A 27570-nucleotide genomic window follows, 5' to 3' on the forward strand; every position below is an offset into this window, starting at 1 on the left:
TGATATATGGACAAATTATTCCCAAATGTTTTACTTTCATTCAATTAAAGCAAGACATTTATCAGTACTACAGTAAAGTAGAGCATATGACTGCCATTCTCGTAGCATACTCAAAAGGTACACAAAACAGTTCTAGTGCATAGAAATCAAATGAAAATAGTTAATAACAATAAAGATCTGAAGTCACAAGACTGACATGTATGTATTTTCTTTTAATCTAAAGTACATCTGTTAAAATGCACAAGAGAAAAGGCAGACAATAGCAAATGCAAATAATGTAAATATAAACGTGTTAGTTAAGCCAATATCTATGTTTTTTTTTTTACAATTCTTTTTATAATTGTATAGTAACACCACACCAAACAGTTAAAGTTCTGAATTTTAAAGAAATAAAATCACAGATGGTATTAGTCAAGCAGTCTTTGTAAAATGAATGGCAGGGCAGTTAAATAAACAAAAAAAAAAAAAATACTGAAATCCAAGTTACAAAAATATGTAAGAGCTAATTGTAAAGTAATGTGTAGTTATGTAGTCTAAATGCAAATGCATAGTTACGCAAATTACAAATACTGTTTTATAACTGCATTCTAATATCAAGTTAGAAGTCTATTAACAGATGATTAAAGGAAAAATGCTAAAAGGGTTAACTATAGTTTACAGAGTCTGAAATGTGAGCTCAGACCTTCCCAGACTAAATGAATAGTTACAGGAAATGTTGGGCAGATAAGGTAAAAAAAAAAAAAAAAAAAAAAGACTGATTGCCAGACAAGTGTCTTGAGTTTTTCTAAAAACTTATTGTTATTAAAACATAATTGTTAAATGTTCACATGCAACACTATTTGGTAATTGCAATAAAACATCACAATTGTGCATACATGTCACTGATAATCTGTTTGCAAGTAAATGATAAAATTTAAAAAACTCATTTGCATCAAGTACAGTCAGCAGATGGGCTATAGTATACATACAGTTCAAATAAAGTATACAGGAGGGTACAAATAACTACTAGTAGTAGCAGACAGCAAAGGCAACAGAAAACAAATATTCTGTCATTGAAAACAGCCAAAAAATTATCAAATCAGACAAAGGTCCATTGTTTGTTAGTAACATAATAAAGCAAATATATAACCAAAGTGTTGGGCTGACATGCATTCTATTCTCAGAGCAAATAAACAATACTGCAATACTACAGGGGGAGGGGTAATTTTTCAGTTTTACACTGACTGTGTGAGCAGTATTGCAAAAGGGTCTAAAATAAAGCTACAGGACTGGTAAACAGATTAAATCTGACAGGATAAGGTATTTTACAAGTTGCTAATAGCTATTATGCTAATTATTTTTGTATTTTTTAACATGTTTTGGCAAGACAATGCTGGTATGCAAAAAGCATGAATGTTTCTAATTGCTGGGTATGTAGTTGCCTCTGGTGGCAATTCCACTAGATACTTCTAAAGAGACATAAGAATTTTCCAAGATTTTGCTTGCTGTTCATGTTACCAAATTTGTAAGATTAGACTAAATATACTTTATAGTCTTTGTATGTACAAATACAGAAGAATTCAGTACAAATTAAATTAATATATAGCAATGAATGTGTGTGGAGAGCCATGTTTAAAAAAATAGGTCCAGGATACCTACTAGATTGAAATGCATGAGTAGCAAACAGCCTGCGTAGATATATACTGTATATGACACATTGTAAAGTAATGAGTTCAAAAGTAATTTGTCAAGTTGCAATTTTATCACTGGTTTTTGGACCATCATTTTTTCAGTACCAGTATTGGTTACCTCAGTGAGAGGAAAAATATATTAAAATGTTGTACTCATACAGCTAATGGATTAATATGTACATAGCATTCTGTAGTGTATAAATCATGTTTTTTTTAAATCCTCAAGCATTAAATATACTGAAATAATTACATTCAAATATTTATTATCTAAGCCCAGTTCAGTACTTTACCAAGGTGTTTAATATGTTCATTTCACTGTCAACCAAGGTATTAATGGGCAGTTCAGAGACATGACCACAATGTTATGGTTAAAATTACACTGAAACCGTATACGTTTGCAGTAGCACATAGCTCTTGTCTCTTATAGATATTAGTCTTATCTCTAATCTTTTGGTATAAAATGATCAATAAAAGTAAATAGTTAATTCAACAGCTGCAAAGAGTTAATGAAAGAGTTGTAAGTCATAAATTAAATTCTGTGATTGCAAAAGAATAAATTAATTATGTTAAAAAATAAAACTAAAGCAGACACAGCTCATAACTGATTAAATATTTTCACAGAATGGTCTGCAAAAGAAAAAGTTGTTAGATACATTCAGTTTTGGTAGTAATACTTAATATCATTGTATTAACTATGTAAAATTGCATTTTGACTAGTATCAAAAGAAAAAATATAAAGTGTTTTGTTAGTATGTTTAAAAAAAGAGGGAATTGTAAGAGTGTGCTCAACAATGTATTAAGGTTGAAAGTAATTATGTTACAAATATGCAAAATAAATAAGGTATAAAATAAAGCTTGCTTAAATGTAGAAATAGAGATTAGTAATATGTGATTAGCATCCATACTAAATGACTGTGGCTTGAAAAATAAGGAATTTGCTGAATGGACATGTTTACCTACAAAATTAGGAAGATGCATTTCACACTATCAGCAAGAAAGCTGACCTCTTACACATTTAGCAAAAATGTAAAAAAATAGGATGCATGCATTTCACATTGTCAGTAAGAAAGCTAACCGGCTTCAAGAATGGACAACAGGAAAACAATCTGTACGTGTTTCTATCATATGACACTGTTAAGCAAGGAAGTTTGAATGGATATGCTTTCATCAAGTCAGCATGTGCACAAGATTTCTCTACAGGATATAAACATATTTTTCTGCAAACACCAGCAAACAGATGTTTTCATACAAAGATCAAAACAGAATACCAAGGAGAAAAACAGGATGTAAAACCACTATAAAGAGACTATAGCAAATTAAATTGTTAGGAGAGGTATTTTGTACATGAAAGTTATCTTCTATGCTGATCGAGAAGTAAAGTGGTACAGTGTAACTAAAGCTGCAACAGTAGTATGTGTGGTTTGTTATAAAAAAATATTTATTAATTACTGCTTTTAAATGAAAGAGTTTGGTGCTGCATCAGTGTATATTCTGCAAGTTTCTGTGGGCAACAGACTGTGAATGCAATTACAACTAGACTTTGATTTCAAAAGAATCCAGCCAGCAAGACACACACACACACACACACACACACACACACACACACACACACAAAAAATTAACTGCCACATAATTTCATTTAAATCAGTTGTGTATGTGAAAAACTGAAAGGCTGCCAGCCCAGCTAAATAGAATTTTGTAAATAATTCTATGTCATTGTAAATATTAATAAAATCCACAGTTGTTTCACAAATGTAAAGAAAACTGTGTTAAATGTTGAACTTCAAAAATGCAACCGCAGTGCACTCTGCTGAAAGAAAGCTGATAAAGTAAAGCATTTTATGACTGTTTGATCTCAAAGCTCGGAGACCGAATGTCTGGACTAAGGAATTCCTTCTATTGTTTTGAGACCAAAGTTAATTGCTAGATTTTACATGTATAATGTCTTTTATTGCTGTGGTTTCCTGGCAAGGTGCAAGAGCAAAGAGTTACTGTTAGCCTGGGAACCCCGAGAAGAATGATGTAATCTAAAATGAGTCAGCAGTGATGTATTACCAATTTAAGAGATCTCAGACAGAAAGAGAGCATTTTGGATTTTATCTGAACATCCATTCACCAGCACTTGCTTTGCTCTGTATTTAAGCAGGATCTTAGACTTTAGTGTCGCTCTTAGAAATAGATAGAAAATAGTAAGTTTAGTCTAGCTGTTTTCTATATTTATGTCAGACTATTCTACAGTATTATTTTAATCATTTTCTTGTGATCACTGAACTCTTGACTAGCACTGTGTTGACTTGAGGAGATTTGTCTTGTGTTTTTATTATTTATTATTAAATATTTTGAAACCTTTCAAATGTGGATGTTTTGTGTAGAGATAATTTAAGCTCTAGAGTAGATTTGCTGTATATAGTGATACTGTCCAAGCCACTCCAATAAGCCTTGCTGTTTGTCATACTTACTAATTGGATAATAATAATATTGCACAAGAAAATTGGACCCCTTTGGTAAGGGCCTTATTAGTAACTGATATTAGTGGTTAGTGGCAGTGATTTCTACCTTATAGCCTGGGCAGAGAAGGGGGCATAGCTGATGAACCTGTACCAGCCTTGCCCAGGAGTGTCTGTGTGTTTATATATAACTCATATCTCAAAGAGTGTGTGTGTGTGTGTCAGCTACTTGGGCAGGGACACAAAGCACTGGTTGGACAGAGAGGGTGCTGGAGGTTTTAGCTTGACCACTAGGCTGAGACCTGTACCCTATAGCTATGTGGGGAGTCTTATTGGGGATCTGGAGAGAAAGGGAGAAGCCAGCCCCAGACTGACTGTGATCTCTGTGTCCTCTTGAGGTAAATTGTACTTTACTGTGTGTGTATTTGTTATCCTTCCCAATGTGCATGCCCATCACTGGTGCTAGTGGTGAGGATTGAGGCTCCTTGATTACTGGGCCAGTGCACAGGCGTCACAGTGTACATGCTCATTTCTGAAGAAGTTCTTGCGATTAAAAAGATAATTAATACCCTAAACACTTTTGAGTAGGGCTTTCCATTATTTAGCATGTTTAGTTGTTCAAAGTTTTTTGTTCACGTTATTCTGGTGATGGACTGTCATTCTGTTGGTTAGTTGTGTTTTTTTGGAGTGGCCTGGATACATTAAGGCAGAAAGTCCCAAGTAAGTTTCAATATGAGTTCTGCTTCATCAGTGAATAATAATTTGGATATGTCTGCTCATTCTGTTCAGAAGACTTTCTTACATTCACTCAAACCTTTAATTTGTTTATGATGCAAGCATGAGAAGTTCTTACGCAGGATGCAGTGTCTGCCTCCAAAAGAGTCAATGTAAAGAAGATATTGTGTGGTTCTCTCTATAACTGGTGGTGAAGATACCATAGCGGCTATCTCGAAATCAGACAAGAATTACAGGTGTAATGAAGTTTAGCAACATGTAACAAACACATTTAACACTTAAAAAGACAGCTTCTCCTGTGGACTGCATACAATCAGCAGATACTGTAGTTCTTTTCACAACTGCATTTTTGAATTAGAAAGGAAATTGACTAAGACTTTAGAACTGGAAAATTATTATTTGGAACAATGTGCTTACTCTAAATAAATACCATGGGGACTTAGAAGTTTTTAAGTTTTCTAATGGAATTAGCAATAAAGATCTTCTTTATAAGAGGTTTGTGGAAATTTTCAATGAGACTGGCATTTCTGTTATGAAAACATTGATTGGAGCAAATAACACCAAGTTAAGTGACTTAAAAACACAGATTCATTTCCTAGTCTTGAGTATTAGAAACCATCCCTGTTTTGAGTCATTGTGTGAGCTCCATAATGGTGTTTTTTCCAAAACTGAAAGACTTGTTATCACTATTACTCAAAGGAAAGAAAAATAATTGAAAAGGGATGATGATAATGCTTACCATAAAGTTGAAGCATATTCTATTAAGACAAGGAGTATTAAAAACAACTCTAAATGGAGGGATCTATAATGCTAATCATGCTTTTTCCAATAACATTTTTACTGAGATGGATTTTTCACCTATATCCCAGTCAAACAACATTAGAAATGATTCTGGAAAATCATTGTTTAACCAAGAAGAAACGTATAGGAACACTAGAAGATTGGATAATCATGAAGTTGCATGTCATTCCCAAATGAACTCTCCAGTTCATCAACAATCCATGCCTGCTTTTTTGCAAATGCATCAGCAGTCAGGACAGAAGAACAATTGCAAAGGGAGAGGGAAAAATCGAGGAAGAAACAGAAAGATTTGAGTCATAATGTACTTAACCTTCTTTTGCCTTAAATGACAGTCACTGTTCAGTCTTGAAAAAGGTTTCTTTTTTGTACCCTTTAATTGAGTAGTCACTTCTAATGTTATTATTGCGTTAAAGTTATAGGTGTGTAAATTGAATTTGCACTATATTTTTGATGGTATACCACATTGTAAATCTTCCTGCTCTAATACTGTTAGTCAAAACAGTGTTTAAAATCCTGTGTTACATAGTACTTGTTAATATTTTCTGAATTATGAGAAGAGGGGATAGGTGGTGTTTGTGACACCACAAAGTCGTTTAAATGTCACACATTAACATAACTAAAGAAGCAGGCATTAGAGGATATGCCATTAAATTTTAATCTAAGAGTAATGAATACAGACAAAGGAAATGGCATAGTTTTGATGGGCACTAATGATTATAAGGAAGAAGTAACATCTTTATTAAATAATTGTTATCAAATAGTGACTGAAAAATTTGTATACAGAAGTTACCAACTCTTAGACATGTGTTTATTTGATTTAGTGCAACAAGAGTTAATTGATTTGAATTTATTTGAGTTTCTAAAGCTAGATCATCCAAAGATGGGTAGGTTTTTTTGGTATACATTAAAACCTTTTAGATCCTCCCTTCAGACCAATAATGGCAGCAGAGATTTTGTCTGCTTATTTGGATTTTCTGCTTAATACATTTGTATAAAATTCTAAATTTCATTTGAGGGACTCCTGGGCCTTTTTGGACTATTTAAAAAGTTATGAATTTAAAACAGAAACTATGTTAATCACTTTAGATGTAGTTACTTATATACCTCTATTAAACATGAAACAGGAATTGAATTTCTTATAAGTTAAGAAAGTTTACAAATATTACTAACAAATTAATTAATATAGAGGATTTATTATTAGAATTACTTCTGGATAATTTTTTTGAATTTGATGATGTTTTATATAAACAGATGAAAGATGTTGCAAAATGGGAGCAAGGAAGGCACCTGTATTTGCCAACATGAGTTGGTGGGGACATCATTTTTTACACCACCATCCTCTTTAAAAAAATCCTTATATTATAGGTTTGTTGATGACTTTTTTATGGCATGAGAGTGAAAAGGATTTTGACAAGATTTTATTCAGATATAAACATCATCAAATAGTTTTTGATTTTCACTATAGGTAGTAAAAGACCTGTAATTACATTTTTAGATGTGACAAATGAATTAGATTTGATTCATTCAAGTTTTCTCAGTATTATATATTGAAAAAACACATTTGTTAATAACTATATTACAAACAGTCATTATCCTTATTTTATGAAAAGGTATATTATTAGGGGACAATTTATAAGATTGAGTAGACTTGTCAGCAAGGACTCAGTACTTTTAAATGAGATGGACATGTTAAAAAAAACATGTTTATGGACAAAGGCTTTAGTGAACAGAAGTTAGTCTCAATTATGGAGGAAGTTAGAGAAAAAAAAAGAGTGGCTAAATTTCCATCAATATTTCTGAAAGATTTTTGAAAAGATGGATAAAACAGAAAAAAAATTATGAGGTCTTTCATTTGCCTATTAGTATTAATAGTATGAAAATTCAAAATGTTTTGGAGGATAAATGGAAGATTATACCTGGTAACAAAGATTTGTCCAAGACTTTAGGTAACAAGCCTTGTTTCACTTATAAAAGAACATCTAATATCAGAAGTGTTTTTAGAGAGATCAGGTACAAATAACCTAAAACATAAATGTCCTTTTGGAGTTTATAGATGTCAGAAATGCAAATATTGTAGGATTATTTATAAAGGCTCTGCTATACACATTAAACATGATAAAAGACAATTTCAGTCTAACGGTAACCATACTTATACTGAAGAAGTTGTTTGTGATACTCGTAACAGTTTTTATACAAGTAAAACCACAAGAAAGCTGTCTCACAGAATTTACAAACACCAGTTAGCTACAAAGAAAAAAAGATTTTAACAAAACATGTAGGTAATTACATTTCTTTCAAAAAGTTTTATTTATTTATTTTGTTTTTGTCTTGGAGCATGTTGTACAAAGAACTTTTGCAGGTAATTTAAACAATGAGCTAGAATGTAGGGAAGTTAAGTGGAAAGTTATTTTACCAGTGGACAGAAGGCCTGGATTAAATGAAGCTATAAATATTAAATGTTTGATAAATTCTCACTGGATTTAAATGAAATGATGTTATAATTGAGATATATATATATATATATATATATATATGTGTGTGTGTGTGTTTGTGTGTATTAGTTTTTATTAGAACTGAGCTGTATCTTTTAAAGAAAGAAGAGTAAATGGATGGTTAATTAGGATTGTTCAGATGACTTATGCATGTTATGCTGGGATAATGATATAAAACAGAGTGGTTGTGCACATTTCTGAAGAAGTTCTTGTGATTAAAAAGAAAATAAAGTGCTAAAACACCTCTGAGTTGGGCTTTACATTTTTAACATGTTTATTTGTTCAAAGTCTGTTCACTTTATTCTGGTGCTGGACTGTCATTTTTGCCGATTTCTTCTAAAGCTGTTATATTACTTCCAGGTGAGATATACACTGTGACAAAACATAGCTGTTTTTATTATTATTAAGCTTTAGTACTGATACTAGTATTTTGGCATTTTCATTTTTTGGATGTTCTGTGAATAGTAAGAGAGATTGGATGAACTTGGATAAATTAAGGCAACCTCTCCTGCTTTCTTGTGGGGCTTATTAGCTCTGATAATACTGCAGTCTAGAGGGAGTAACAGTTTAGAATCTTTAATGTTAGGCTTAAGCCAGGTTTCTTTGATGGCTTATACTGTGACATCCAGGCACAGATTTCTGTAATTTTGTCACACATGCAATGGAGGATGTAAGAGACAGTATTCAGTTTTTGGAAGACAACTGACAGAATGATGGAGTGAGGGGTTTGATGTGTTAGTTTTTCTTAGTATGGATAGGCAATTCTTTAACGATAGAATATTACAGTTGGGAAGAGATATGGTTTGAAGTGGTAATTGAAGAAGGGTTACTTAAGGCACAATTTTGTAGGGGGTTGTTCTTTGCTATTTAGATTAACTGGTGCATTTCTGGGGCCTGCGTTGGGGTGGGCATTATCACACTGTGTGATTTTTGAGAGGTAGTATACTGACTTATAGGGGACCTGTATGAGTTTTATTTTTTAAGTAGAGTGGTGGTAATAAAGTATTTTGTGCTTAAAATAAAGACAAGGTGAGATTTTAAAAAGGCAGGGAGGTATATTGGTATAGCTATTCCTGATTTCATACTGTGTTGAGTAAACTGAAGTAGGAGAAGTGTGCAGTGGTGAAAGTATACAATGATAGTTTGTTAGTCAAGATGCTAGTAGCATCAGAAAGAGACATGATGCTTGGAGAAACATTTGAAATTTCAGTGGTTATAGAGAAGAAGAAAAAGTGTAGTACAGTATGTAGTATACACAGGGAGGCAGAGTTGGAGTTAATGAAGATAAATAAGTGGATAAGATTTGTCTTATTAGTTCATTCTAATTACGTAATAATGAGAAAGGAAATGGAGAAGTATCAATGATATCTGAAGTCAGTCTGCGGTATATGGAGCAGAATATATATCCAAAGAAACTAATAATGAAATTTAGGTGCTGTAATTGTATGAAGAGCAGATGAGTCAGATGAAATTTCTGTGGTTGGGAGAAGCGAGAGCCTGTGCGTGGTTATTCTGGCTAGGCTTATAAATGCCCTTGGGCAGATAGGTTCATAGGTTCATAGGTAGGTACTAGGCTATTTGTGAGATGGTTATGTTGCTGAAGGTGGGAGGAGTGAGATGTCTTGTGACACTTTGGAATTTGGATAGGGAGTGGCAGGCCCAGTATAAAGGAAGTGATGTCAGGGGTTGGTAGGAATGGAGGTAGGACAATAAGTGAAGCAGAGCAGGATCAAACTGTGTCCTGCAGGAAACCAGTCAGTCAGACCTGGCAAAAGGTAAGTAAAATGTCTTAATAAACTAGGATAGCAATAGCAGTGGTAGTGGTTTATTTATTTAGTTGTATTTGTTTTTTAGGGTAGAAAAAAAAACTAACATCACAAAAATGGAAGTATTAACATGAAAAACACAGAAGATTGTAAAAGCAGGGGATAGAAAAGGAGAGTGTACTAAACAGCAGTATGAAAGTGCTAAAAGGGATAGAACAAGGCCAGCCCAGATGAGAGAAATGAGAGAAATAAGCAGGGTGTTAAAAGTGAGATATATGTATTAAACGGGACAGGCAGCAGCCAAAAATCAGTTGTAACTCACTGTGCCTTACAACTGAGAAACAAACAAGAGAGTGGTTAGGGTACAGCAGCAGAGTAAAAAGTAAACGGGCATCAGTAGGAAGAAAACCCAGTATGGAAAGTATTCCTACGACACTCCTAAGGCAGGAGATACCAACAACAGTGAAGTAACTGAGCTGAGATAAAACAGGCTTAGGCATCAAATCCTTCAGAGCTTTCATGCCAACTGAGAAAGGGAGGCTAAGCTCCAAATGGGCATTGCTAGGAACAAAAACAAAAAAATGTTCACACCTTGGCATAAAAAGCACACTACAAAAACAAGATGAGGGGATAGCTACAGCAGCAGTGTTCAGTCAAACATCTACTGTTATGACAGGTTTACCTATACAACTGTGCTGTGTTTTTCACATCAATTACTGCTGCAGTAGCCTAAGCTACATGGGTAGATTACCATAGCTAAGACCAGCTAAGACAAGGAAAGAGAAGGATCCAGGAGCCACTGGAGAATGGTCTTAGCAAAGTCTAACCTTGACTTGCAGAAGGAATCTAGTTTGCAGTGCTTTGTAAAACTATGTGCAGAGGACCAAGTTGCTGCCTCTAGAATAATTCTAGAGTACCCTGCCTAGAATTGTTTTGGTGTGGTGGAAATAATAACTCGAGACAACAAACTGGAAATAGTCTGCTTTGACACAGATGGTCTCTTTTTACCATCACAAAAAATGAACAACTAGTCGGAAGTTCTGAAAGCTTTTGTTCTTTGCTCTGTCAAGATAGTACCCAAGTTACCTGTGACCGTCCAAGGTATGAAGTATATTTTCTCCCTCATTTTTGGGTTCTGGGGAGAACACATGGAGATGGGTAGTTTGGCTTAAAGTCAGACATCACTTTAGACATAAAAGAATGATTAGTTCTCAAAGAAAACATGTTGCAGTGCTAAATGAGATAAGGTTGACCCACCATAAGAGCTTGCAACTCACAAACTCTTCTTGCAAAGGTCAGAGCAACCAGTAAAACTTTTTTTCCATATTAAGAACCTCAAGTCATCCACATGAGGTGGTTCAAATGGAGCAAGTGTTATCTCTTTAACACAAAATTAAAATCCCAAGGAGCAACCACTGGTTTTCTTGGAGGTCTTTTATACAAGACCCCTTTCAAAAACATTTTTGACATTAGAATGCCTTGAAAGAGGGGGATGCATTGGCAGTCATGCTGAAAAATGAACCTTGACAGAGAAATAACTAAGGCCATAGGAAAGTAACTCACACAAATATTGTATAACCATAGAAAAACTAGTCCTGATTGAGTGCTAGATATATTGCTGGCACTAACTATTAAACCCTTTCCATTTACTAGCAGCAGGTTGATTTGCCCCCATTTGTACTTGCTGCATGTCCTCAGTAAACAGGTGTGTAAAATGTATTACGACTCTGTCATTCAGGCAGTTAGCTGAAGTTGTTTGAGGTTAATATATATCAAAAAACCCTGTTCTTGTTTGAGTAGACCCAGTCTGTGAGGAAGCATATGGTAATTGCCTCTTGTCAGTTCCAAAAGAAGGAAGAACCACTTGTCTGAGTCAGAAAGGGTCACCACAATTGTCTTGGGAAATTCCTTCTGAATCTCCAGAAGTACTTGAGGAACTCCCCACAGATGGAGCAAGCTTTAAAGACCCCCCCAATCTAGTGTCCATTTGTGACAGTCTGCCTTTGTCCTGCTCAGCTTGTCTGCCACACAGTTTTGCTCAGATGGTATATAGGATATATGGAGAGTGAGACTGTACTGTAAAGCTATATGCCGTGCTAACATGTCTAGTATGCACAGTAGGAAAGACCTAGTTCCCCTTTGCTTATGTACCATACCACTGTGGCACTGCCTACAGCAATTTGAAGAGGTCCTGTGAGCACTAGAGAAGGAGAGACCTGGATTCATGGATATTTTGAGGTCTCCACCAATTCATTTTTCTTCTCACAAATCCCAGAACTGTAATTTGAAAAGGTAATAAGTGCTAATATTAGTGCTGGGACCAAAAAGGCAATAGATTCCATTGTATCATTCTCATGTGGAGTCTTGCTAGTGGTATCATGAGAATCATAGATGCCATGAGACCTAGAAACTGGAAACATTCCACTGCAGTGACCAAAGTCTGACTCGAAAACCTCTGGAATACATCTAAGTATAGATATGTTTTTTCCATGGAAGAAAAGCTCCTTGTATTGAGTATCTAGCAGACACCTCAGGAACACAATCCTGTGTGACTGAGTCAAAAAAGACTTTTGAATGTTCTCTTGGAATGCCAGCCTGCGTAGGAGATCTTTCACCCAAATTCGATATTCTTGATTCTCTGAAAAAGACTCTGTAGCCTGCAAAAGGTTATAACGAGTTAGTCCCAAAGGGTAAGATGGAGAACTGCTAGTGAGATCCAGGCACACAAAAACATTAAGATACTTCAGACATCTAGATGGATAGGAATGTTACAAGCATCTTTTCAACTTATGGTTACCAAAAAACTAAAATGAAGAAGAGTTAACAGGTTGTGAAGTGAAAACATTTTGAACTTGGGCATGATCACAAACTGGTTTAGGAAATAAAGGTCCAGAACTAGTGTCCAGGCCATTTCTTTCTTTGGCATGAAAAACTTTCTTGAGTAAAAAAAAATATCTTTCCAACTGGGAAGGAAGACCGGTTTCTATTACCCCCCCGAGAAAAAATATGCTGTAGGACAGGAAGGACTAGAAGTGTTTTGTCTGGTGGATGTGGAATAATTCCCTGGCAAGGTGAGATTTCTTCCCACTGTAATCGGTAACCCTGCTGAATCAGTCTCTGAACCTATTTGTCTGAAACAATCTGTTGCCAAAGACAGAAATGGACATTCAGACTTTCTGCAAAGGATAAGGGACTGTCAGTGTGTGTGTGTGTGTGTGTGTGTGGGGGGGGGGGGTACAATGCCCCATACACAGTCAATCTGACTTGACTGACTTTATTCTGGGAGGTTTCTGCTTTCTTGTTGGAACCTCCATGACATTTTTAAATGTCTACTTACCAGCATTATGCTGAGACTGTTTGTTTTGTTTCTTGCCAAAATTGGACTAAGGAGCAGAAAATCTCTTGGAAAATTTGGAGGAGGAGGGTTGTAAAATAGATTCCCTGGATCAGCTTACCCTTCTCATCACATTTTGATAACATCTGCAGCACAGGGTCCAAAAACTAAATCTCTATTTAAAAAAAAAAAATTAAAAATCTTTTTACATCTTCTAGGAGGTTCTGAGTACACAGCCAGGTAAACCTCCTGAACACAGTACCAGTGACAACAGCCCTGGATGTAGTATCTACAGAGTCAAACCCATTAAACAAAGGGTAGGGACCTGAGAAACTGAAGAAACTAAACCATACAAAGCAGATTTTTTTCCTTACAGGAAGGAACTACAGACAAAACATTCCTCATACATTCACAATTAGTCAGAATAAACTTTAACATATGAGCCTGACGATTCAAAAATCTAAAAATTAAAGTTGCAGAAGGATACACTTTTTCCCTAAACTTATTGATTGTTTTACCATCCTCTGTCAAAACGGGAAGGATTAGAATTAACAAAATGCTTGGCAGCAGCTTGACTAACTAAAGCTATGGCTGCAGGGTCAGGTTTTAGATAAGTGTTTGAAAACTGGAAAGAATGAGGAACTTTGGACAATCTGTTTTCTTAGGTGCAGCAAGCCGGCTATCACGGAATCCACAGACTGTGACAAACACATCTTCCAATGCTGCCAGCACTTGGATTGGAAGAAGTTCTGAGAATTCTATTTGTAACAATTTATAGTATTTTCTGAAGGAGTGAGAAACTTTAGTGTTTTACCACTGAAAACACTGGTGCATTATGGAATAGTCTGACAGGAAAAGAATCCTTGACAGGGAGATTCAGATAACATGCTCACATTCCTCCCCAGATTCATTTTCTTGAATCTCTTCAGTAAACAGCAAGAAAAGAAAAAGCAGACCACTAAGGTTAAGGTTAGAGTAAATGTAACCGTCAAATCCAAAACAGAAACAAAAACTCCTCACAAACACGGCTTTAAATCACTACATACAGAAGTAATTTTATGTGCCACTACAGCCTTAGCCCTTAAAAGCACTAAAAGCAAACCTTATTTTTCAATTAGAGCTAAACAAACACAGACGTGATAATTCTACACCTTCACAGCAATGTGTTACCAACAGGCCTACATTCACATACTCCACTGATGTTGGGCTAGTTTGCGATGTGCTGCGGAAGAACTGGCCTATTTTACTAGACGATCCTAAGGTTAGATATGTCATTGATTCTGAACCGAAGTTCTACTTTAGAAATAATTTGTCCCTAAAAAGACAAGCACCACCTCTGTGATACCTGAGTCAGAAAGGAAGGGGACCTTTATATGCCATAATTGTAAGGCTTGTGATTACATCTTTACATTCAACTTGTTTACACATAATATTTCTGGTGTCACCATCAATTTAGACTTTTATGCTGATTGTAAAATCAAGGACCTTGTATATTTTGCTACCTGTTGCACATGCAGTGCCTTGTATATTGGGAAGACCAATAGTTTGTTTAAGGATAGGACTTTGAACACTTGAATGATATAGCCAAATGTAAAACACTAGTGCTTTAGCTAAGCATGATATGCTGAAAGGAACTAGCCATTACTTCAAGTTTTTTGTGTTAGAGTTGCTGAGTTGCAATCCTGGGGAATTTGATAAGAAGAACAGAACTGAAGTACATGAACAGAGGATGAATTTTACTGCTGAAAGCATATGTTGAACCAGGCTTAAATGAGAGGATCTCCCTTAAACCTGTTTTAAAGAAAAGACCATTGCGATACTGATAGGTCTTGATAGATAATTTTTTTTCTGTTTGTTCCTTGTTCAAACTGATGTGTAGTGTTCTCTCTTTATTTGTTTTACAAGAACTTTTAAGAACAATTCCACCAGCTGGCTCAAAAGACACGTAAACCCGGGCAATAAATCCAAATCCAAAATATATTAAGCACTTTCATGCTTGAAATTCAAGCACTTCATCAGAATAAACAGAATCAAACATTCAATAGAAGCTTAAATACATTAACACACGTTAAGTTGTTCCCATTGTAGACGGTTTCAATTCGGTATTATTGAAATAGTAAAACACAATGTGTGGGGGGGGAACTGGGAAAATAATATTGCCATACGTGGACTGTACTGGCAATTAAGATTAAATGCAGTTGTACCCCCTGGATTAAGTGATCATGTGAGTTTGGGACCTATTCTTAAAAACAGGGCAATTATGTTCTGGTAGTGGTATTTCTGGCCACTCCCGGATGGGCATTTATCCTGGTTCAGATTTATTTGGATTTTTGAAATATACATTTTAATATTTTACTTTTTCCACTTTTAGAGTTATTTTTGGTATTAAAATCTTTGTGATTATTCTTTGGGTGTTAACCTATATTGGGCCATTTTAACAAGTGTTGGTTTTTAAGCATTTTTAAAGAGCTTGATACATTTTAAGTATTTTTGAGTGATGACTATGGAAGTGTATATGTTCCTTTAAATTACTAGTACTCTAATTGGCAGGATATTTAAAAGGGAATGTATTTAATCTTCTATTGAATATACGATTATGTTTATTCTGATGAAGTGCTTGAATTTCAAGCATGAAAGTGATTAATAAATTTTGGATTTGGATTTATTGCCCGGGTTTACGTGTCTTTTGAGCCAGCTGGTGGAATTTGTTCTCAATAGTTATTTGGTGCCTCCAGTTTTCCACTATTTTTTTCTTTACAAGACCTTTTATGCAGCTTTTGTTTCTACTTCAGTTTTCCATAACATTATTTTTTTTTTGTGTGGTATGTTTAGTGGGGGGGTACCCCCAGAATTTATTAACTACATGTGCTGACACTATTCTTTCTGAATGGGGTTTGAGGTACAAACCATTACTGGGGGTCTGAAGACCCCCCCCCCATGACAGAAGACCATTATAATAACAATAATTCATTCATAAGTGTTATGGTATTACACTATGGTAGTTTTAGTAAGGAAGTGAGGAACATCATTACTAAGAATTGGGTAATTTTTCACTCCACTACAGAACTGACTACAAACTTGGGCGACATACCACGATTTGTATATAAGACAGAATTCAATTTAAAATGCCTCTTAGAACATTCAATAACAAAATCTCGGCATAAAAATGGAACCAGGAAATGTGGTCCTTATAAATTTTGAACTTACATACTTGGTAAGCAACAGGTGATAGTGGGGAATCTCCCACAAAATTTGCAACTTAATACAGGGGATTGTAACAGTAAGGGACTGATATATATTGACATTTGCCAAAGTTGTGGTTCCTTTTATGTGGACATGACAAAGAGGGAATTCTGTAAAAGGATATATGAGCATCTATATGCTATCCAATGGAAAAATAGCAACAATGCAATTTATACACACACATTAAGTTGTTATCATTGTAGACAGTTTCAATTCAGTATTATTGAAATAGTAAAACACAATGTGGGGGGGATCTTGGAAAATATCGCCAAACGTGAACTGTATTGGCAATTAAGATTAACTGCAATTGTACCCCCCGGATTAAATGACCATGTGAATTTGGGGCCTAGTCTTAAAAACAGGGCAATTATGTTCCGGTAGGGGTACTTCTGGCCACTCCTGGATGGGCATTTATCCTGGTTCAGATTTATTTGGATTTTTGATATATACATTTTAATATTTTACTTTTTCCACTTTTAGAGTTACTTTTGGTATTAATATCTTTTTAATTACTCTTTAGGTGTTAACCTCTATTGGGCCATTTTAACAAGTAGAGCTCAATACATTTTAAGTATTTCTGAGTGATGACTATGGAAGCGTATATGTACCTTTAAATTACTAGTAAACTAATTGGTGGGATATTTAAAAGGGAATGCATTTAAGCTTCTAGTGAATGTTTGATTCTGTTTATTCTGATGAAGTGCCTGAATTTCAAGCACGAAAGCGCTTAATAAATTTTGGATTTGGATTTATTGCCCGGGTTTACATGTCTTTTGAGCCAGCTGGTGGAATTTGTTCTCAATAGTGATTTAGTGCCTCCAGTTTTCTGCTGTTTTTTTCTTTACAAGAACCTTTATGCAGCTTTGTTTCTACCTCAGTTTTCCATAAGAATATTATTTTTTTTTCTGCATGATGTTGCTTTTAGTGAGTGTGCAGAGCTTATGCATGACATTTATTAGTTTTTTTTTTTTTTTTTTTGTTACACCTGTACATTCAAGCAAGCTCCTGATATTCTTTCTGCTTCTACATTTAATGCAGTTATCTATGTTTATGGTCAGGTTTGAAGCAACATATATAGACTGCTCAATGTTTTTTTATGATTTATTACTATGTTTGGAATAAGTTTAACAAATCTTTACATTTGATGATGGGAATATTGTTTTTATTGCTATGTCTTTAACAAATGGTAGGCTGCTTTTATTGATTGGGAGGGATTTTTTTATTAATGTCATCACGATTGCTGAACATTTTGTGATTGGTTGAGTTTTTATTTTAAATAGTACCTTGACTTTGTGTGCTATCATGGTCTAATGAAGCAGAGGTTACTCTGCAAAAGCATTTACCTTCTGTTTTAATAAAGTTACTTCTACATATAGTAATTTAAAGCTGCGTTTGGGAGGAGTTGTTGTTTCTGTTTTGGATCTTTTCGGTAAAATAGGAAACCCTGTTTCTACCACCAGAAACCACCTGGCAAGAAGAGTCAACAGCCTATACCAGAGCTTGAGTTAGACCCAATAAACTACTCCTATCCAGAGAAACTGGAGAAGGAGAAGCCACACTTCTAGTTTTCTCTTTCTTTTTGACAGGAATGTTTGAGCATACAGGGTTATTAATGGCTAAAATGGCTTCCCCAGGAATGGGAACAACATCCTGTCTAAACAGAGGCACCTTCCCTCTCTTCTCCAAACACCATCAAAAGTGGTTGTCCTTTGCCCAATGTGGAGACCCCAACAGCCACAGAGAATGTGACTAACCCCCCAGTACATAGCAGCTGTATGGACACCACCAGACTGATCCAGGTAAAAAGATGACTGGTCTGAGGAACCAGCTTTGGTCACAGCAGAGTCACCCACCTGCAGTTAAGGCAAATTGCTAACCTGCTGCGGTGGCAAAAGCTGTTCACTTAACTTTTTTTTTGTCACTGGAAGAAGGACCAACCATTCTCCTGGTAGTTTGTTCCATGTATAGGCCAAAAATGATACTTCTTCAGAGTGAAAGTAAGAGCACAAGCTGTCAACATTTTTAAATCAGTATGGTGTTACTTTTCCAAATAAAAACACAGTAAAAAGCACTCTTATACACTACACAGTAGCCCTCAAACATCATTTAAGCACAGTTTCTGCATAGAAAAAAGAAACAGTTTTAGAATGCTTAAATTAACTTTTATACTGTCAAACACAAAAAGATAGTCAATAAAAACACATAGTTCTACCTTAAAACATACTTTCCTAAAGAGGAAAGGAAATTTAAACATTAAAAATAATATGTGGAAGGTTCTCCCCCATACTGAACTTATCTGCCCAGCAATGGAAACTCATAAGTTGATCTTTGATCCTCAAAAGCCCACACAGGAGCACTCTCTTTGGCTTGGCATCCAAACTTGTCTTTTAGTCAGCTCAGCTCAAGTTGACTAACAGTTTGAATTTGTGATAGATGCCCTGAAGCTTTGGAAGCAGATTGGCTGCTACATCCTATGCAGGATATTACCCATACAGCTTAGGCTACTGCAATAGCGATCAGTATGAAAAACCTCTCTCTTTCCTGATGAATGGGAGTAGAAAGTTTTTTGGTCTCTAATGAATGGGTATGATGTCATCATCTGTTTCTCAGATAATAGTGAAGTGCAAATGGGCAAGTGGTAAGTTCCTATGCAGCCCAACAGCCTGAGGAATCCCCTTGCTGAAATTTCCCTTTCCTGTGTAAGATGTTCCAGAAGTGAAGCTTCATATGGGAGCAAGGATCTGCTAATGTACAGCCCAGACACAAACCACCAAGTGGTTTGAGGGAGTCAGGTGTGACTCTGGTTTGTTGATGGTGAGATACAGATACCTGGAGCAATTCAATGTGACCCTAATGTCTTATGGATTCACTATACATATTACACTAGAATATTGTCTATATGGGGAAAACCTGCAAGCCCTTTGTCTTGCAATAGGCAATTACTAGAACCAATCATTTTAGTGCAGGAAACAAACCAAAGGGCAAGGATGTACACTTAAAAGCATTCCATCCCTTCTGTAAATCTGAGACATTTTCTGTGGGTTTTGGCAATGGGGATGTGCAGATAAGCACCCTTTAGGTTGAAGGTAACCATAAGGTCCTGAAATGGAAGAAAAGGTAACTGGTGTTGTAAAGTAGCCTTCCGAATTTTTGTACCTTGGGAAACTTGTTTAAGATAGACATATCTAGGATGGGTCACCATGTGCCTTCTTTCTTTTGAACAAGGAGGTCTTAAGTAGAACACTCATCCTTCCTCTCCTGCTGGAATATTCTCTATGGCCCCTGACTTCAACATCTCTTTTACAACTGCAGGGGATTAGCTGTACCTAATCTTGTGGGACAGCTGGAATGCCTCTTCATTTGGTAAACTTCTGGAACTGCAGTTTGTAACCATTCCTTAGATTTTATTACCCTCTACTGATCTTGAGTGCATCCTCCCCTGTCTTCTTAGGCAGGAAAGGCAGGCTGGGGTAGGCTTGGAGGGTAGAGAAAATAAGGCAGATTGGCTGAATCACTGTTGAACCCTCTGGCTGTCATGGCCATGGAGTCTCTGGGCTTTTTTTAGGTACTGCTTGCCATTTTCTCTCTTATATTTGCCGTTTTTCCTTTGACAAGTAGGGTCATGTTTTTGCTGCGCAATTCCTGCTGAACTTAAGAGCTTCAGCCTGAAAAAGGTGTTTTACAGATGGTACAGTCTTAACCTTTCCTACCAGCTTCTTGAAGACTCCTAAGGGTCCAAACTGGCAATCCTTATCAATGGTGCATTTAGAAGCACCACATTAAAATTGTAAAAAGAGACACAGTCATCCAGCAGGTCTCTAGATAACAGATATTGTGACTGCAACCCTGTATGATGCAGCCATTGCATCACGGCCACCCTTTTCTATAGTGCTTGCCAGCCTGAGAAGAGAGGTGAGAAAGTTTGCCATGTCTTGCATATGGGACTGACAGTTCAAGGCTCTAAATGAGAATGTAGCAGGAGTGCACACCTTTTTTCCTCAAATCTGTTAAGTATTGTATTCTTTTTTGTCATTTGGAATAGGGTTCCTAGATGAAACAGGGGGTCCTCCATCACTGGAATCCAGGTACACCACAGGGACACCACCGCAGATAAGCAGGATTTTTATGTAGAGGAACTTCTGGGAAGCCCTGACCTTATAATTCTAGACAGGTTTCCTTGGAGCATGAAGGAAGGGGTCTTGCTCCATGGATGCATTGTCAAAAATATTCCCCAACACATCTAGTACTAGAGGAACTGCTAAAATCTGGGAAAGACAGGCCCATGTAGGCTCTATATCTGAGCTGGTCCTCAAAAGTAGTGATTAGTCTCCCCACTGGAAAACCTCTTTCTTCCTATAAAGGGTATCAGTGCCAGAATCAAAAAATGTCTCAGAGTTCAGAGTCAATGAACCCAGGGAATATGTGGTCAACCAATAGGGCTACTGTAGTCTCATGACCCTTCTCCCCAAGTATTTTACTGAAGTGTGTTTTTTTTTGACAGAAGGTTCACAGTGGCATTGGCTGTTGTGATGAAATCATGGAACCAGGCACGTGGCTCTTTCTTGACTACAATTTTCTGGACAGACTGATAACTTTTACAGACTGTCCTCAGAGAAACAAGCACAATGTAGAAAGGAGTCCATGTCATGCTTTGAGTTGTAGCAAAACTAACAACTGTTGTAAAAGTCTTTGCGGAGAATCTGTTTTTTGCACACAATGCAATTATCTTTATCCACGAGGATAAGGAAAAAATCCCCTATGGGGTACTTCTCTGTCCTTGGAAGTAGGCCAACTGATAGGCTAGGAAAACTGGAAAAACATGGCTATGTACACTGTATGGCAAGAAGGATCTCAATAAGGTATTGGCCAACACTGTGCTTATTCCACCAACATCCTTGTGTTTGGGTGGGAGGGCCACAGCCAAAGCCCTGGAGAAAGGTAAAGCTCTGGAATTTGGGCCAGTAAGACTACTTTGCAGATTTGATATCACAACATGAGCATTCCAATAGCAAAGACTATGATGAACATAAACAATTATGGTTAAATTACAAAAGGCGATCCACAGTTAAAACACATACAATATTATATAGATATGTGTGTATGTGTGTGTGTGTGTGTGTGTGTGTGTGTGTGTGTGTGTGTGTGTGTGTGTGTGTGTGTGTGTGTGTGTGTGTGTGTATACATGCACATTTCTGTATCACAGAAATCAGATCACAGTTGCCAAAACAATAAAAATAAAGCCTTCATTTAAACTGTCATTCAGTTTCAATGACAGTGCAACAAAATGTAAGCGTCATCAGTCAAACAAATTGACCTCAATCAAAAATAACTAGAATTTGTACTTTGGCCATAGGATTTGGATTATGATGTTTTACTGAGAAAAGATACAAAAGCTACCTTTCTGTGAGCAACTTTGCACTTATGAAACATGGTCTGTCTCGATTGTGACTGTTACTGTCCTCTTTGGAGTTTAAGGCTGCATCAAAATTGTTAAAGACATCATAAGGGAATCTCCAGTGGTGCAGAAGGATAAAACCCTGACTATAGCTATGGTGACCTGAGTTAGATCAGTGGCTTGGATGCATGATGGACTGGGTAGTACAGGATGGTACACAGCAGGTTGCCCACCTCCACAGTCTGTTTGGGAAGGGGAAATTATGCAAGTTCATAGTCTGAGGGTTGGTGTTAAGGTCAACAAAGCACTGCTGGATGGTAGCCTTCAACATGAGTAACCATAAATGTGGGGGAAGGCATTATCGACCTCTGTAGTGAGAACTGCCTCCCAGTGGGGTGTGGATAAGCCACTATAAATGCTGTCACTGCTGGAATGTTGGTGAGGGCTACTTGAATAATGGTCTTGCTTGGACACCTCTCACCTTGATGCTGGGTGAACTCCTTGGGTAGGGAAACAAAAGGGCCATATCCAACTGGGGGAGGGCTTGATGGTTAGGCATTCATGGGGGATGGAAGAACACAAAAAATGTCATCATAAAGAGGGCTATGTCAGTCGGAAGACAGGGCTCTCTTCTGTTGGCCTCTTCTTGATTTTCTCACCAGTATTTTTTCATCCTTTAAATCTACCATTGTGTTACTGTTCTGGCTTAGGGATATGGATATTGCTGGTTGTATATGGATATTACAATTAGTTTTTGTTCATACTTTCTCCCACTTTGGATATAAATAAAACTGCTACTGATGAGCGTTCAAACCTGGATATAATCTACATCTGTAGATAGCTGCACTGAGCAAGGAGTGTTACAGCACTGAGAAGCTGGATGTGGATGCAGCAAGTTAGATGGAACAGAAACTACATCTGCATTGAATTTCACCAAGGATTTTGCATTTCTGATACCATGATGGGAATGGACTCCATTCCTGACTCAAAGTATGATTAAAGTTCATGAAATTACTATTGTTTCAGTATTTGATGTTAGCCAAAAGTGCTCTTTGCATCACCCACAATCTGCCCAGAACTGACTCCTTCTGCAAATCGTATGGAGTTACGTGCATCAGTAACATATCTAAATTTTATTTTTATTTTATTTTATTTTACATTTGTTGACCGGGCTAGTCTAGCTGGATATATGTCCATTTTCAGTAGAGGCCCGGGGAGATAAGCTCCAAAGTTAAAATGAATTTACATTAAAGAAATACATGAAAATTAGAGAGTAAAAGAAAACATTACAACTGGTGACATAGTTATAAAGTGTAAAAATGCAGTAAGTAGAACATAAATGGTAAAAATATTGTTGCAAAAATATTGTTACAAGTGACATTCTGGGAGAATACTAGCATAATGTACAGTAATTGAGGATAAAGGAAAGTAAGAAGAAAATAGCAGTTATGTAAGTACATCTAGTGGTATAACATGTGGAAAGAATATGTATAAAAAAACACTTTTTTTTTTTTTATATAAAGATAGTAAGAAGGAAAAATAGATCAGTGGGTGTAAATATGAAATAGATTTAGGGTTCTAAAGGTCTAGAATGTAGTCAGGTGTCAGGAGCTAGAGTTAGTCAGGATTAGTACAGGGGCACAGCCATTGGGATTTGAGGTAGAGCTTAAGTCTCTTTTTAAAGAGAGATTTAGAGGGAATAGTAGAACGTTCAGAGGGAATCAGGTTCCAGTGTTTTCCAACAGTGTTAGAAAAAAGGGAATCTCCAGCCTTGTTGTTTGCTTTGTCAATATTTACAAGACGTTTGTGCGCGGATATTAGGAACTTTAGGTTATGGTAGGGGTAAATAAGAGTAGATAGTATAGGTGTTTTGTCAGGTTGATATAGGATTTGATGGGCTATGGCTAGTTGATTAATTTTTAGTTGCTGCTGAAATTCAAGCCAGCCTAGTCACTTTAGATTAGTACAGTGGTGGGTTCTGTAAGGGTTACCTGTAGCAAATCTGGCTATGTTGTGGTAGGAGTGTTCCAATTTCAAAAGATTATTTTTTGATAAGTTAGTAAATATGGGTGAGGCATAGAGGAGGGGAGAGATAAGGTGGGAGTGGGCAATAGTTATCCTAGAATCTGGAGTGAGGAAAGGTTTGATTCTGTAAAGAGAGACTATTTTTTTATTAATAGTTTTCAAAGTGTTGCTTATATGTGTATCGAAGTTAAGGTTGTTGTCAATGGTAATGCCTAGTAGTTTGGTAGTAGGATCTTGTGATATAGGTGTGCCATTTTTAGATGTTATTGTAAAGTCTATATGGGGAGATTTACTGGAAGGTGTGAAGAGAAGGAGTTTAGTTTTTTTTGGGTTAAGTAGGAGACAGCGTTGTGAAAACTATTCTTCTACAGAATTAAATATGTGTTGTGTGAGGGAGTGAAGATCTGATACAGATGTGGCTGAGCAAATTAGTGTAGAATCATCTGCATATTGTATGCCTGTAGCTTGGGGAACTACTTGGTGGAGGTCATTGATAAATAAAGAAAATAGGAGGGGACCCAGTATGGACCCTTGGGGGACACCAATGTTAACAGGTAGCCGGGAAGATAGAGTGGAGTTCCAGAGTACTGCTTGATGTCTGTTATTTAAGTAGGATTTGAACCGGTTAACAGATTGGATTTCAAGTGACAAAGATTGAAGAATGTGTACGAGTATTTGGTGGTTGACCATGTCAAAAGCCTTGGACAGGTCTAAGAAAAGTGTAGAGGAAAGGGTGTTATGGTTACGATTTTTGTTGATTGTGTCTGTAAAGGAGAGGAGGGCAGTGGTGGTACTGTGGGAAGGTCTAAAACCATGCTGGGTATTAGAGAGTAAGTTATTTTGGAGAAGATGGTCAAGCAGTTGCTTGTGTATACATCTTTCCATAATCTTAGATAAGGGAGAGAGTAGGGCTATAGGGCAGTAGTTAGAGATTTCAGTAGAATTTCCACCCTTATGAAGAGGAATAATATGGGAGACTTTCCAAAGTTTAGGGACATATCCCTCAGTGATGGTTCTGTTGATCAGTATGGAAATTGGGTAGGCTATGGAACTGGCTGCTAATTGCAAGTATTCTGCGGGTAGTAGGTCAGCAGAGGGAGTACATGGTTTGAGTTTTTTGATAAGGGAGAGAATGTAAGTTGTTGGGACAGGTTGGAAAAGAAATGGGGGAGGTGGGTTTAAGTTGCCGTTAGATATAGTTGTGTTTTTGCTAGAGAGTTGACTGGCTAGGGGTTGAATTGTTTCGGTGAAAAAGGAATTAAAGTCATTAGCAATTTGGTTGTGATTCTTTATGTCAGAGCCTTGTGGGTTGGGTGTTATAGGTTTACTTGGCTGTAGTAACTGATTTATGTTTGCCCAGAACTTTTGTGGGTTATTTTGGTGAGTTTGCTGAGATTTCAGGTAATAGTTTTTTTTTATCGGTCATTATTGCTTTTTTGGTCTCATTTCTCAGTTGTTTGTAGCGTTGGTAATCCGTTGTGTTTTTAATTAAGCGAGATTTGTTCCAGATTTTATTTCTGAGATGGATTTTTTGCTTAGTTTCTTCTGAGAGCCAAGGGGCAGATTTAGTTCTAATTCTAATAGAGCGAGTGGGGGCATGGTAGTTGAGTATGGCCAGAAAGTTATCATTAAAGAAATCTACAGCTTCATCAAGCGAAAGGTGTTTTAAGGGGGACCAGTTACATGCATTCAGTTCACTTTGAAATAGCTCCAAGTTGAAGTTTTTTTTGGTTCTGATTGTTCTAGTTATGTTTTGAGTAGGTGGGTTCGTTTTGAGGCTGATAATGTAAGTTAATAAGTGATCACTTATACCATCAGGGAGGGTTCCTGTTTCATAAGTATGGGGCTGATAGTTGGTGAGTATCCAGTCTAAGGTGCTTTCTTTTTTGTTAGTTTTATTTGTTCTAGTGGGGGAGGTGATAGTTTGAGAAAATCCATAAAGGTTAATATGGCTAGTAGGGTGTTTGTTGTTGCAAGATTGCCAATCAATGTTTACGTCACCTAGGATAATTGTTTCTTGAGGAAACAACTGTCAATTCTTTTTTTATAAGACGTGTCTAAATTCAACTGTCAATTCTTTTCTTTGTAAGACTTATTGCTCCTACTTCTTCTGGAACTGTCTGGGTATTCCTTCTTCCACACTGCCCTCATTTCTGCCTGAAAATCCTCGTATTTTATGACTTCATCTCTCTCCTTACTTAAAACACTGTAATTACTGGGTGTAGCAATTTCAATGATCAATGCTACTTTTGTCTTCTTTTCATGGACTACTGTATCTGGTTTTCTCGCATCTATTTTTTGAACTGTTGGTAATGGGTGATCTCATCTGATATAAACTTCACTATTTCTATAATGCTTTGTGGCTCATGTTTACACTGTTTCTCAGTTACTTCAATATTATAATGTTTGCACAATCCCCAGTGCAACAGTCTTGCCACATTTTTATGCTTTCAGTATACAGGCCTTCTGCCATTAGTATATCACACCCATCAACAAGATGTGCGACTACCTCCAATTCCTTTTTTACAAAACCTGCATTTGTCTGCTTCTCCAACATGTTCAATGGACTTTGTAAATCAACGTGTATGTAGTCCACTATCCTTGGCTGCCAATATTAACCTTTCATCTTTTGGTTTAAATTCACCGCTCCTTAACCATTCCTGCATTACATCTTGATTGACATGGGGTTGTTCCAGGAGATTTCTGTATTTGCAACTATATTTATGCATTTTCCACATTTCTTACCTTCTCATTTGATCCCCCACCTTATATTATTTCTTTTGTTTTTTTGGTACATTGAATTGCTGCCTGATTTTTATCTACTTCTGGTTTCACTTCCATTCCTGAGTGCCGCCGATTTGCATTTGCTAAACTAAGCAGGGAAGTCATCTTACACTTGTTTTCCTCATGCTTTAAAACTTTCACTATGTTTGGATCTTGTGAGGTCAGCAGATATGCGTGCAGTCCTATGATTACTGATCTATACATGTAATCAATTTTGACAAGGCCCATACCTCCTTCATAAGAGGGAATATATGATCTTGGTAAACAATGATTTTTATAAATCATTTGATAAGCATGAAGCATTTTTCTGGTTTTCCTGTCCAACTGATCCAGTACATTTTGGGGCCAGTCAACCACCCCAAAACTGTAAGTCAGAACAGGAAGAGCAAATTGGTTTATAGCTTGGACTTTGTTCATTGATGTCAAATATTCCTTACTAAGTTTTATTCACATTTGTTCAGGCTGTATTGTTGGTCCTTCATCAATTCCCAAATATCTGTATACTCTCTCTTGTTCAAGTTCTTTTATATCACATTCCTGTCTTGATATTTTCTTGCAACTGTATCTTTCCTGCTTTAAAGGTTGCTTATGCACATGTATTGAGACCAAATGACATTTTTATATCATCTGAGAAAAGTGCTGACCACTTGCAGTTGAACTTTCAGTTCCTCATCTAATGAACTATAGTTTTAAATCATCCACAAAAAGAATATGAGAATTCTTTACACTTTGTTGTTTTCTGGAGGCCAAGTTGTATCCATGACCTAATCTGTTAAGTAGACAGCTTAATGGGTTGATGGCAAGAAAAAAGAGCCAAAAGTCACCCTGGAATATCTCCCTTTGAAATTTCAACCCTTGGATAATAATTTGTCCTTTAT

General features: G+C 36.5%; 1 protein-coding gene across 1 annotated transcript in view; it reads right to left on the minus strand.

Annotated features, from left to right (window-relative positions):
- LARS2 (leucyl-tRNA synthetase 2, mitochondrial) overlaps positions 1–27570 on the minus strand; it is a 1850943-nt gene that overhangs the window by 1469684 nt on the left and 353689 nt on the right. The gene's annotated exons all lie outside the window — the stretch shown is intronic.

This window comes from Protopterus annectens, chromosome 4.part1 (genome assembly GCF_019279795.1).
Source record: "Protopterus annectens isolate FY-2018-M chromosome 4.part1, PAN1.0, whole genome shotgun sequence".
Classification (NCBI taxonomy): Eukaryota; Metazoa; Chordata; order Ceratodontiformes; family Protopteridae; genus Protopterus; species Protopterus annectens.